Source organism: Gossypium hirsutum, chromosome D05 (assembly GCF_007990345.1).
Source record: "Gossypium hirsutum isolate 1008001.06 chromosome D05, Gossypium_hirsutum_v2.1, whole genome shotgun sequence".
Classification (NCBI taxonomy): domain Eukaryota; kingdom Viridiplantae; phylum Streptophyta; class Magnoliopsida; order Malvales; family Malvaceae; genus Gossypium; species Gossypium hirsutum.
The window spans coordinates 46,191,777-46,204,455 of NC_053441.1; the positions used below are offsets into that span (position 1 = coordinate 46,191,777).

The following is a 12,679-nucleotide window of genomic DNA, read 5'->3' on the forward strand; positions in this document are numbered from 1 at the left end:
GTCACATCAACATTCCATTTGATAAGAAAACACATTTTAACTGTTGAATGGCTAAATTATAAAATTAACTTAATAAAAATGGTTAAATTAACAAAAAAAATTCGAAAAAAAATTCGATGATGCGCTAAAACTTAAATCACCGTCTATTACCAAAGGACAAAACAACAGAAGGCCCCAAGCATTGATATATAGAAAATCAAAAGCCTGTAAGTAATCAAGGAAGATGTGGCAAAGGGCAATATGCGGCTTTTATTGCAATTGCAAGAATTACAAGATTGAAAATTGTTTTGATAAGAGAAATGCAAATGATGACTATGCAAAATAAATTTTAAAAGACGATTATTAGGATGATGCCACATCGATAAAGATGGAATAGTAGAAGTACAGAAAAAGCCTGGGGGGGGGGGAAATAAGGCAGCACCGATAACTTGTTCTCATCCTGGCCTTGCAGAAGGGGTGCCCGTGTTCAAAGCCTTCACGACAAAATAAAAATAGAGCCATTATTTTGTTGACAAAATTCAGGGACAGAAATTAGATTCCTTTTAATTAAAGGGTCACAAAGAACATTATGGATGTACAAAATAATGGCTCACAAGAACATCATTTCCTCATCCATCCTAGTATCGATGTTCCAAATATATTCCCAATTATATGCTGCCGATCCCCGATTAAGTCGGTTCAACCTAAAGTGCTTCAATTTGGCACTGTCCTCGTATTTGTGGTCCAAAAGGATCTTACTGGACTAACCAAATTGTAAGTAAACGACATGCTTCACGGAGGATCAATGTTGGAACCGTTTGGACTTCTGTGCTAAGAATTGTTTATACACTCATTTATAGGAAGTTGAGTACAACTTGAAATGTATGATTGCTGATGTTCATCCATGCATTTGCACATACCAATAATGCAAGCCAAAGCCAAAAAACAAATGCCTTACCTGTCTGGTTCCCCAAAGATGTTTACATACACCTCTAAGCTTGCAACTTTTCAGAAGTTTCAAGCCATTCATATCGCTTTGTTCAGAACGATGAATGTCTTGGAAGAGGTTCTAATTTTTCTGGAAAATGTAGATGGCAGACAAGTTATTTGGACAAAATCTCAAGACAGTTAAGCATGGTAAATTACATTCAACATGCCATGTTCTATTCTTTTTCTTTGACCAAACATGAATTGGATTGGAGCTACTTTTGTTCATGTTTTCCATGATCTAAACCTTGCAACTATTGAAACAAAATTAATCTCAACTAGAGTTTAATCCTAAACTAGTTATGGAGAACTTTTTTTTTTCTTTCACTAAATTCAGGACCATGGGAAGGGGCAGTATGGCTGAGACTATATATGAAGCAGAATACATTAACGCAGTAAATTTCCTTCATCATTAAATAAATGATGGAAAAGCTTACATATACAAGACAAATTTCATGACTTTTCTAATCAATCATTTAGTTTGATGGAAACAAACATACAATTTTATGTACCATAAATATAGTAAGGGACTTTCAAAGAAATTATTGAGCTAACAAGAAGTCCTAAATGGGGGAGTAAGGTTACCGCCACCAGCAATGGAACAAGGAACCAGTCCTGCAAAAACGGAAAAGCGAGAAAGAAAGCTTTAGTTCACAAAGAATAGCATATAACCAAAATCAAATACTGAACTCGATCACATTTCCCGTAAACCAGCCATATTGTATTTGCAAAAGTTCAACACACGCAGTTCAAGAGGAAAGCCATTTAACATTTCTTAAGAGCTTGTGAACTGTGTGAATATAATAGTGAGACACCAAATGGCACATGTGACCATAAAGGTGCACTAACAGGGAAAATTACGGTTTACTATGGAGGCCCCTAGGAGTTAGATTACATTTTGCCTCTTTTACTAAAAAAATAACAAATTAGTCTCTTTAGATCAAAGAGCAAACTAGTCCCTTCTGTTAAATTTTCATCCATTTATATTGTTAAAACTAACATGGCTAACAAAATAACCAGAGAATTGCCAACAAAAACAAACATGATATCAATTAGGAGTACAAGGACAATTTTACCTATTTTTAATGGAGGGCAAAATGAAATCCGGTTCATGTCGTCCATGGTACTTTTACTGCAAAATTGCCAACAGAAACAAACATGATATCAATTGAAGAGACGGTTCAAACACTGCTTAAAATTTCTCGTTAACCCATAAATAAAATGACACAAGAATGATTTTCGCTGAATCACCGTGAGCGACCAGAAAAAGGGTATATTGATTTTTCAGATGTACAGAGGAACAGCCTTTGCAGTCAAACTTGAAACAATGATGGGGTTTAACCATCTTTGATCTTAATAACATCAACATATGCATCTTCCTATTCTACCCAAATCTCAATTCTACAAGTATGTATCTTGGCAAAGAATAATTGAAAACAAAAAACATGAGATTCAGAAGGTTGAAGAAAGGGAAGGGTAATAGTACCCGAATTCACATAGAAGCAAACAGGTCAACCCTCAGAACAGCCTTCCTCTTACAAACTGGAATATCTTCAAACTGTACAGCTGGAAACTCCTTAGAAAAAGCTCCAACGAAGAACTGAACCATACCTGATTTACCATTAACCTCAATCCCAGTAACAGGCAACCATAAGAAGAGCTTCTTAGCTTGAATCCCAGACACATCGTGCACAGCCCCGTAACTTAGCTTTCCACTGATGGTTTTGTCATAGTAAACAAGGTCATCAAACTGAACATAGCAGGTGCTTTCTAACTCTATGGTGAAGTCTCCGGTGGATGAAAGGGTGTAAGACTTGACGTTGTTGGGAACGATACCCTTAGGAAGGCCGTACTTTGGCAGCAGATCGTGCACATCAGCGATTGAGGTGACCAATGGACGGCCGTGATCGATTGGTGTGTGGGTAGTGGAAAAGGAGAGTTGGGTTTGAGAGAGGAGGGAGAGGAAAAGCAGGTAGAAGCAGATTGGAGATGCCATTTTTGGGATGGGGATGAAATTGACTTGGACAGAGTTGAAACTTGGCAGGGAAGAAAATGTGCAATAGCCTTGATATAAAATTTGGTACCAGATGATTCTTTTCACTACCCAAACTTCATGAATTTTCATTTCCTAGTCGGTCGGTTAACATCGTTAAAATACAATCAAATAACATTTCATCAACCAATGAAATAAGGATAAACTATATTAACAGCAACTAACTTTCTTTAAGTTTTCATCATTCAACTTTCAAAAATTATACATTAATTACTAATATTATTAAAATATCATTGATTCGTTAATTTTAAAACTATTGTTAAAATGACATTTTTTATATTTTTAAAAAGATTAAATATGAATTTCAACCCTTCCTCTCATATTAATATCTAAATTTTATATATAGAAAAAAAGGAGAATAAAATTATTTGGGATTGAACCAAACTTTAGTACCTATAATATAATAATTTCGCCACTGATCATGATATTATTCATGTGTTTTTGAATAAAAAAGAAAATATATATAAATTTACAAAAATTTAAAAAAATAAAAAATAATAAAAAATTGAGTTTCTCAATTGTCATCATCTTCATAAGATATTGTTTTTAAATCTAAAAATCAAAATCTTATCTTTATAGTTTTCATTTTTAAATTCAATCTCAGTATTAAAAAAATCAGCACCTTCTCAAATTCAATTTCAATACAAATTCTAAATCAACTTATAAATTGAAGCACTTCACTGTTAACGACGAATTGATACCACCATCACAAAAAAAAATACAAACTTTGAATAACATTTGTGATTAACTAGGGATCTCAATTGGGCGGGGCGAGTATGGGGTTTCATCCTTATCTTCGTCCTCAATCTGCTATGGGTATAAAACCCAAAATTATTCTCACCTCACCATTTACGTGGATCACCAGACCCACTTAATCTTCGCTATACCTACCTCGCAACCCATTTCATATAATCTATTTATAAGTATCAATTAAATAAATATAAATCGATTTTTTTATGAAAAAAGTATGAAATACCTGTCCGTAGGACTCCCACCACATATGTGACATTATTCTGACTGTCACCATTTAAAAAAAATAAGTCATCTTGACCCTTTAATTGGTAAATAAAATATAACTTCAACACGAGTTTAAAAAATTCAAAAAATAAAGTCCTTACATAATATCCAAATACAAACAACGTCTCAAATACATCATAATTGTCTTCAAATGCAACACAAGTGCAAAAATTCTAAAAGCCAATCAATACATGTCACACCCGTTGCTTTAGTATCACATTTATCTTCTAATTCTTCTATCAATTGTGAGCATTGTTATCAAAATTTTATTTTTATAATGTTTATGTTGGGCAGGCGGGGTGGGTTGGTGTAACACCCCTAACCCGTATCTATCGTTGGAACAAGGTTACGGAGCATTACCGGAGTTTACAGATCAAATAAACAGACATTTCATATCATATAACAATCATGTCAAAAACCAATCAAAGTTATGCATATTGCCCCTTATAGGGGCCCTCGAGGCCCAAAATGCACATTAGAAACAAGTCGGGACTAAATTGAGTACTCAAAGAATTTTTCAGAAAACATTAAAAATTTTCAAAGCTATAAGGGTCACACTTGTGTCTTAGACCATGTGGACATTTGAAATAAGGGCAAATGGCCGTGTCCTAGTCCGTGTCCATGCCCGTGTAACTCCCTGACTTGGGCCACACAGCCAACCCACATGCCCGTGTGCTAGGCCGTGTGAGCATACTGACTTGCACAATTTAAAAGATACAGGGGACACACGGCTGAGACACACGCCCGTGTCTCTGCCCATGTAGACAAAAATAGGTCAATTTCCAAGCCACATTTCTCACACAATTTGACATCAACCTAACCCAACATTTTTTCACATCAACAAGCCATAATAAGGCATTCAAAACAAGCCAAAATCAAGTCTTAAACATGAAATATCACCACATACAACCAATATGCCCTTAGGCACCTCAAATGACAACTTAAAGGCATGTCAACCAAGTATCTCAACTTACCTAAATGACCAAATTCATATATGCATATTCAAGCCACATTTTACTTTCTTTCATTCTACCATATCAATCACACATCAAACATGATAAGGTCACTTATATACACATCAAAATATACCAAAAACAAGCCATATACATGGTTAATCTCAAAAAAACATTTATATGCCATCATTGGCCAAAATAACCTATACATGCCATTGTAACCAGAATTAATTTACTGAACGTAACAAAAGGATTTATGGATAGTGTGAAATAGCTCCGACCAGCTTCCAACCCGTACAAGCTTTCGAATTACTATAAAACATGGAAAATAACACAGAGTAAGAATTTAAGCTTAGTAAGTTCGTATAACACAGGATTTAACTTACCATATATCCATAAAATAGGTAAGTAAACAAAACATATCTCAACCAATTTGGCCAAAAGCCTAAACACATGATCACCAACATATTAGCCATGAAAATCACATATAAAATCCAACACACATGGTTGAATTCATCAAATAATCATATTTCATGTATTTCATGTAAATACCAATAATAATTCATATCGAACTTATATAATCTCGTAACAGAATTGATATTGTTGGAATCACGGGTAGTACACATGAGGTGTACTGAATTGTAATCCGTCAATTCATATTCATGTATGCTTATACGAGCTATGAATCAGTATGCTCTCACGAGTTGTGAATCGAGAAGCTCATACGTGCTGCAAATCGAGAAGCTCATACGGGCTATGGTGTGTCCGCAACACATGCGGGACCCAAACCAAATCGGTAACCCTAATGACATGTCATTTGTATCCTACAAATTTCTAAGGTTCAAACGGGACTCGGTAATCGTCGGATATGCGATTGGTATTTATACATAGCAATTATACAAATCACATGCATATAATTCAATTTAAAACATATAAATTTACAATTAAATTACACGAACTTACCTCAAAAAATGTACGTAGATACGAAGGCAACTAATCATATATTTTCTCTTTGCCTCGATCTAACTCTGTACGAGGTCTGACAGGATCTATACGAATAAATTTAACTCATTTCAATATAATTCTCATTCAATTTAATCTAACATGGAATTTTGGCAAAATTACCATTTTGCCCTACACTTTTAATTCCTTTGTAATTTAGTCCATAGGCTTGAAAAATAAAATTCATACAATTTAATCCTTACTCAAGCCTAGTTGATTTTATACATATTAATAGCAACCCATATATTTCAAAAAATTGACAAATTTTACCATAAATTTATCATCTTTTTCAATTTAATCCCTAATTGATAATTCCATCAAAATTCACTTTACAAAAGTTGTTTATCCAACAACAACCATTCTTTTTTTATTATCAAACTTCAAAATTCAAGCATATTTATCAATGACAAAACCCTAATACTTTAACAATTTTGCAAAATTAATCCCCGAGCTAGCTAGATTAAGCTATTACGATCTCAGAAATATAGAAATCATAAAAAACGGGACAAAAATACATACCTAATTGAGCAAAATAAGCTTATCCAAATTCAAACTTCTATGGCTAGGTTTTTTTTTTTTGGTGGATGGTGATGAGAATAGATTATTTTATTTTATTTATTATAACTTTAATCACTAATTTCCAAAATTACCCTTAATTTATTTAATTTCCAATGATGACTACTCATGTTTAACCACAAAGCACTGTAATGGCCTATTTACTATATAAGGACCTCCAATTTAAAATTCTATAGCTATTTAATACCTTTAGCAATTAGAACACAACCTTTGCACTTTATGCAATTTAGTCCTTTTTATCAAATTAGGCATGTAAACGGTAAAATTTCTTAACGAAATTTTTATACAATATTTCTATCATACTGTAAACCATAAAATAATATTAAACTAATTTTTTTACTTTAGATTTGTGGTCCCAAAACCACTGTTCCAATTTCACTAAAAACAAGCTGTTACAATGGGGATCAGGTGGGTACAAGGTCGTACCCACGCCTACCACACCACCCATGACAGGTCCAATTTTTGTCCTCATGCCCGCCCCACCACTTGCGAAACCTGTACCTATCCTCGCCAATGGCAGGTCCAATAAAATATTTTTTTTAAAATAGACATAAGGCATTTTTTTAATACTATTATGGAATAATAAAAATGTATCAAATATTAATCCATCTTAAATACCTTTTCATCAAGAGTCGTAAAACCATCACTTTGAGCCAATGTTACCTAAATAGTCAAATATTCGACGTTTTTCAATTTAGATCATCCGATCCCAATCGTGGATTGCTGGCAAACCAAATCGCTAGACTAAGCATTTTGATGCTGAAGAGATGAAGATGGCGAGAAAACTGAAAAGACATGAAAAGGACAATGATTCTTTTTACTCTTATAATTTGAGAGCTTTTGTCCTAGGTTCCAAAAAAAAGTAAAAGCTTTTACCAAATCAACCAGTTATAAGTTACGTTTCCTAGAACCATAAAATAATATCTGATATAAAACTGAACAAACCATAAATCAGGATATGTTCTGTCAAATCATTAAGAATAGATCAAAAACAAAACTAGATGTGGAAGCGTACCTAAATTCATCGATTTCTTGAAATCTACGGATCCTGCAGTTTTAATCTTCCAAATTAGCGCATAAGTAATCTAGAGAAGGTGACTCTCTCTTTTTTAAAGATGGGATATTATAAAATTTATTTTATTTGTAATTTAGGGACCATAACCCTACTATATAACTTTTTCACATTAGCCCTAATTTCTAATCAGCCCATCATTAATTAGAAATTAGTTACTAGAGTATCCATACAAATTTGACTCATACTTTATTTAATAATTGAAGCCCAATAAACCTTAACAAAATTAGATCACTTTTAATTTGGGATAACCTATTAGGATAGTAAATAATAACAAGTAATTACCCTTATTATATATGTGATAACTCTTGAAAAGAGTTATATTTCGAGCCTCTAAACTGGATTAAATACCTGTACTTAAGTAGATATATTTCCATTTCTAGGTTATTTTTAGAGCATTGCATAATAACGCTTAGATTGTGCCTTGAATGTCCTTTTATGTTACTTTTCCTGTTGGGAGAAAGAGAATTGGTTGTTGTATACAATAGGTGCAGAAAAGATGAATAAAAAGAGAAAAAGGAGCAAAAGAATGAAGTGAAATATTGTCATTGCAAAAGGTTGGATGGATTTCCAACATAAATGCCATGGCAATTCTAAGATAATGCTGACGCAACACTCAGTCCTCGTCACTCTCATCCAGCTGTCCGTGTAACAGATAAATCCACCTGAAAAAGGGGGAGAAAAGAGTATGTTGAGAGAGTGGGACCTACCTTATAAAAGAGGAAAGGTAAAAGAAAGGAAAGGGAGATTTTTTGGAGAGAGGAATTAAGACGATTTAAAGATCATTTTTCTCTCCAGAAAAATTTGGTGGAGAATTCTAGAGAAAGAAAAGGTAGCAGCTTAGAAAAGAGCAGAATACAGACCTGAGGAAGGGAAGAGAAATCTATCCTGGGTTCACGTACAATCAGAAGATAAAAGATAAGTTGGAGTGTGGAATTAACTTCTTGCAGTTTTGCATTTATTTTTCTAGATTGAATTTTTTTGATTCAAAATTAATTGAGAAATGTTGATGAATGATTCTATTTTGATGTTTACTTTTCCACCCATGAACTAAATATTTTCTGGGTTGGAGTTGTTTGCCCTGAATGTTTTATCATCTTTAATGTCTAGGATTTGAGATTGTCTATATCATAGTTACATTTGATTCATGCTTATTTTAAATACATGCATGCAAGCTCTAGACATAATTGAATGTATGTTATGTTCTTAGGTGTTTTTAATTTTGAAAAGGTTAAGAATACTGGATCTTGAATCATTTGATGCAAGCAAATACTCGATAGGATATTCGTAGCACTCTAGACATAGATGTTGCAAGTTGTACAAAGAGGACGTTCATTGCAGTCATTAATCCCAAGTTCTATAGACGTACATGAACTTAGATTTTTAGCTAAAGATCTAGTTGTCGAAAGAGGCAGGTCACAGTAGCGAATCTCAAGGCAGTAGATTAGACAATATTTTACCATGACATTATCTTGATATGAACTTTTCTCCTAAATAATTCCAACCCTATTCATTCAACAACAGAAATACTCTTGATATTCTCTGTGAATTTCCATATCATTTTATTTACCATATCAATTTTTTGTTCTTTATCATTTAATTTCAATAATCCATTATTCTAGTTTCTTATTCACTCTGAGATTATTTCCTAATATTTTGGTATAATTAATAGTATTATAATAGCATACTCAATTTCTTACCAATTCCTGATCCTTGTAGAGATGATAATTACTTATCACTTTATTACTTAATGATGTGTACACTTGCACAATTACATTAGTAATTTTACACGCAACAAGGTTTTGGCACCGTTGCCGAGGATCAACAACATTGGTGAAGAGTTAATTTGTTATTAATTTTGTTATTCTTGTTAGAGCAATTAATTAGTATTTTATTTGATTCTTTAGGTTTGTATTAGTGCATGAAAAGAAGTATTCAAGAGGAAACAGAACATTGTTTTGATCTTGAAATTGAAAGGGCATTAAGGCGAATAAGAAAAAAGTTAAGAGAAATAGAGAGAATTAGAAATGATCCAATCATAGAAGATCAAGTACTTCAAAATGAAAGGAATGCTGATATTCCTCGAATTATAGATGACAAAGACAGACCCATTAGAAAACATGTAGTGCCTATTTTGGATGATCTAAATGCAGGAATTGTTAGGCCACATATTCAAGCCTAACACTTTGAATTAAATCCAGTAATGTTTTAGATGTTGCAAATGGTAGGGTAGTTTAGTGGTCTACTTACTGAAGATCCCATATTGCACTTGAGACTTTTTCTTGAAGTCTTTGATTCATTCAGGTAGCAGGGTGTTCTTGAAGATGCCATTAGATTAAAATTGTTCCCTTATTCATTGCGAGATTGTGCCAGATCATGGTTGAATGCGTTACCATTAGGTACGGTGGCATCTTAGAATGAACAGTGTCAGATATTTCTACTTAGGTACAATCCTCTCAACATGAATGCCAAGCTGAGGAATGACATTACATCGTTGAGGCAATTTGAAGGTGAGACATTATATGAAGCTTAGGAATGTTTCAAGGCATTAATTAGAAAATGCCCGATGTATGGTTTTTAATATTGGACACAGATGAAAATATTCTACAATAGATTAAATGCTCATACAAGAATGGTGGTGGATGCATCTGCTAATGTATATTGCTTGACAAATCCTGCAATGAAGCATACAAAATTTTAGAATTAATAGCAAATAATGATTACCAGTACCCCATTACCAGAGTTGGTACAGGTAGAAGAGTTGTTGGAGTAATGGAACTTGATGTGATTATATCTTTAACGGCTCAGGTATAATCTTTAACAAATATGATTAAAACTCTGAAAAGACCCTCTATAGTGCGGGAGATGAAGGTTGAAGAACTAGCATGCATATACTGTTGAAAAGATCATGTTTTTGATGAATGCTTATCTAATCCAGCCTCTGCGTATTACATGGGGAATTTTAATCATAGCAACAACAATCTCTACTCTAACACATACAATCCAGGGTGGAAACAACATCCAAATTTCAGCTGAAATAATCAAGGAATGGGAAATGCCAGCAATGTTATTCGATAGAATGTGGATGGTGTACCACTTAGGCACAGTCAACAAATGCCATGACAAAATGTACGACGTTCATCATCTTCAACATCAACTATAGAAGCTCTATTAAAGGAGTATATGGCTAAGAATGATGCGATTATTCAGAGCCATGTAGCTTCCTTAAGAGCTCTTGAGAATCAAGCGGGGCAGATAGCAAACACTTTAAATTCGAGACCACAAGGAGCTTTACCAAGTAACACTGAGAATTCGAGATCACAAGGAAAATAGCATTGCAAAACAATCACTCTCAGAAGTGGAACTCAATTGCATGATGTTGTTAAGGATGCCATAATAGAAAAGGATGACTCAAGACTCAATCATGAAAAGATCTTAAAACCAATTGAAAAGAATACATCATCTAAAAATGGTCAGCAAAAAAATATTGTGCCAGAATCAGATCATGTTGCCAACAAAAATGCCACAACAAAACAATATCAGCAACTTGAAGGACCACCTCCACCATTTCCTCAGCTAATTGATGTGCAGAAAAGTAAACTAACTATGAGGGTGAATGATCAGTAGGTTATATTCAACATATTCAATGCCCTGAAATATGTTAATGAGAGTGAGGATTACTAGCCCATTGGTTTGCTGGAAATGGCAGTGGAAGAAAAGTTTGCAAGACGTTTGCCTCAACAAAATCTTCTATCTCCAACAGTCTATTTAAGTAGTAAATACTCAAATCACTCGGCTAGTTGCGGAAGCAACTTAATCTCTTTGATACTTAGCAACTCCAAATTGATGTAGAATTGGAAAACGTATAAAAAAAATCTTTTTTATCTTTCTTTTCTTTACTTTAATTTCGTTCTTATTATTTTTATCTTTAATTAGTTAACGTTGTTTTCATTTCTGATTGTCGCCTTATTAATGAGATCACAGAGTCTGATAAAGAAAGGGAGGATTTACACCCAATGAAAAGGAGCTGCTATCGGATGAAAATAAAGGGGACGGGGATGACGTTGAAGCTGATGCACCTGGACCTACCACACACACTGCCACTGAGGAGAAGGAACAAAAAGGACCAGAGGGTGAGGAAGAGAAGACAGGATCGGTGAACATGGAATCTGACTAAGAAAGAGAAGAAGTGAACCATATTCCTGCACCAACTAAACCTGCTGCTGCACCTCAATCAACTGCACCCATATCGAAGTAAGATCATGAGATTAATCAACTAGTTGATGATCTCATGAAATTAGATGATAATGATGAAGAAGATGTGTCAATCAATATGCTGATAAGGAAGCAATGTTACAAACGCGTTGCTCAAAAAATAACTTGCCCGAATTAAAGTAACACCAAAATTTTCCTAAGCTTTCGTCTTTATTTTCATTTGCATATTTTTCATTATATATCATGGGGAGCACTGTTATTATTTGTTAAGAAGAAAGAGGGATCGATGAGAATGTGTATAGATTACTGTCAGCTAAATAAGTTAACAATAAAGAATAAGTATCCACTACCAAGAATTGATGATCTATTCGATCAGTTCCGATGAGCATCCGTGTTTTCTAAAATCGACCTTCATTTTGGTTATCATCAGCTCAAAGTTAATGAGAATGATGTATACAAAACAACTTCCAGGACTCGCTATGGACATTACAAATTTTTGTTTATGTCATTCGTATTGACGAATGCTCCAGTTACATTCATGGATTTTATGTACTTAGTATTCCAACCATATTTGGACCAGTTTGTAGTGGTTTTCATTGATGATATATTGATTTATTCCAAGACAGAGTTTGAGCACAACGGACACCTTCGTATTGTTATTCAGATACTTCGAGAAAAATAACTGTATGCCAAGTTTAGCAAGCGTGAATTTTGGTTACGAGAAGTTTCCTTTTTGGAGCATGTTGTGACTGCTGAGGAAATCCAGGTCGACCCTAAGAAAATTGGGGTTGTAGTTGAGTGGAAACAACCGAAAAATATGCCTGA

At 33.9% G+C, this 12,679-nt stretch overlaps 1 long non-coding RNA gene and 1 other non-coding gene across 4 annotated transcripts; both read right to left on the minus strand.

The window, feature by feature from the left end:
• Positions 1–222: 222 nt before the first annotated feature.
• On the minus strand, positions 223–3,331 carry LOC107903745 (uncharacterized). Of its 3 annotated transcripts, none has more exons than XR_005913421.1 (4): positions 2,453–3,156; positions 2,043–2,098; positions 594–1,581; positions 223–473 (listed from the first exon to the last, which is right to left on the minus strand). It is a non-coding gene; the product is annotated as an uncharacterized lncRNA (long non-coding RNA). The 3 variants fall into 3 exon arrangements; XR_001685926.2 differs by having other exon boundaries at positions 227–473; positions 938–1,581; XR_005913420.1 differs by lacking the exon at positions 223–473 and having other exon boundaries at positions 1,354–1,581; positions 2,453–3,331.
• A 6,778-nt stretch (positions 3,332–10,109) lies between these two features.
• Positions 10,110–10,216, minus strand: LOC121218003 (small nucleolar RNA R71). Its single transcript, XR_005914276.1, has one exon. It is a non-coding gene; the product is annotated as a small nucleolar RNA R71 (small nucleolar RNA).
• Between the last annotated feature and the right edge of the window lie 2,463 nt (positions 10,217–12,679).